A 1,722-nucleotide genomic window follows, 5' to 3' on the forward strand; every position below is an offset into this window, starting at 1 on the left:
CATTGTTTGTCAAGGAGGATAAGGAGGGTAAGGAGGCAAGGAACCGAACTTTTTCACTGAACGTGGGGTATCCCCAAAAAAGTTCAGTTCCCCTGAAAAAGTGTGGTAAGGAGGGTATCCTTGCAGCCTTGAACACTTTTTCACATACTTTTTGTATACTTTTTTGTTCTTTTCCCTTGGTTTTCAATTTCAGTCATCCAAAATATGTTCACAGAATCAGTATATACTAGATTTACATTGATACTAGTTTATCACAAAATAACATTGATACTTATATCTACTTGGTGTCAGAGTGGTGACTATCTTGCGATTGAAAAATGCTCTACAGAGATAATGTCAACGGAACTTTAATGTAACTTATAACAAATGTAACATAATTGAAGAAAGTGCATGCACCTTTGAATTCAGATTGTAGCCTGTTAAGAAGCCATGGAGGAAGGGGGAAGAAGAAATGGAAGAAGTGAAAACCGTAACCTATCAACAAGACCATGTGATGTGAAGAGTAGAATCTGACTTTGAATTGACTTAGTAACTTTCACGAAGTAACAGTTCACTTCCCTGATTGTTTTCCCACATTTTGCCCAAGTACAATAAGGAGACAAGGAGCAAAAACCTCCCACAACCTGAGAAAAGTAGGCATCAAGTAGGTATGAAAAAGTTCAAAAAAGCTCTGAAAAAGCTGTTGCTATTTTACTGATGTAAGCCAAAGTAGGCTTCAGATTGTTAGATTTATATAAGCATAAGTAAAAACAGATCAATAGTAGAGAATTCTTCTGTCTTGAATCAGACTTCACAATCAGAATTTGTTTTATATCCATCTGAAATTGAGATATTGTAGCTTGAGAGTCCATTGAGAATTCAGAGGATGCTCACAGATGTGACCCTTTGGCACAGTTTAAAGTTTAAAGTTCAAGCTCAAATTTTGACTTTGAGAGAGATGTCGCAATGTCTCTCGTTTAAACAAAATACATGAAACGACAGGCTGGCAATGTGCCCTGGTATGTGCGACAGCAGCACATGGTGCCAATGTGCCCCAGTGGATATGTCCAGTGGGAGAGCAGGGGGTAAAAATGGGACAGACATATTGTTTGTTGAATGACATCAGCAGTCACTTATGATGACATCATATCAATATGCCAGTACACTTTCAGTCCCTGAAACAGTGACAGAATAACAGTGTGAGGATTCGATCGGGCCAGAACGTGGAAGCCGATCAATCACTTCGGAAACTCTGTGAAGAGTAAGGGCGAGGAAATAGGGAGTATATAAGAGTTGATTGAACTGAGCCTATAGACTAGATATATAGAAACTTATATACTCAGTGAATAAGGAGTGAAATATATAAGGAGCCCATAGAAACCAAAAAGGAGAAATAAGGAGTCCTAAAGGAGTTCAGGGGAAATAGGAGAGTGCCGAGGCTTGATGGAGTGTGGCCGTAGCCCGGTTCGTGACACTATCCCCCATCAAGGCTGAGTGCTGATGCATGGAGGACTGATCTGTAAATGAGAACTGCGCAAGGTGCACGATAATTAATGATGTTTGAGTAAAAAATCAGATCCAAGTGGTCCTAAGGTATGGCAGTTTGGTAGTGGGGTACCGTTAACAATGAAGTCCACATAGTATAAACCGTTGATGAAGAAGACATCTGCATGGTCTTATACGAGGTCTAGCAATTCGTCAATACTTGTTTCGGGGGAAATTGGCCACAATGGGTGCTTGTAG

Source organism: Marasmius oreades, chromosome 5, assembly GCF_018924745.1.
Source record: "Marasmius oreades isolate 03SP1 chromosome 5, whole genome shotgun sequence".
NCBI classification, from domain to species: Eukaryota; Fungi; Basidiomycota; class Agaricomycetes; order Agaricales; family Marasmiaceae; genus Marasmius; species Marasmius oreades.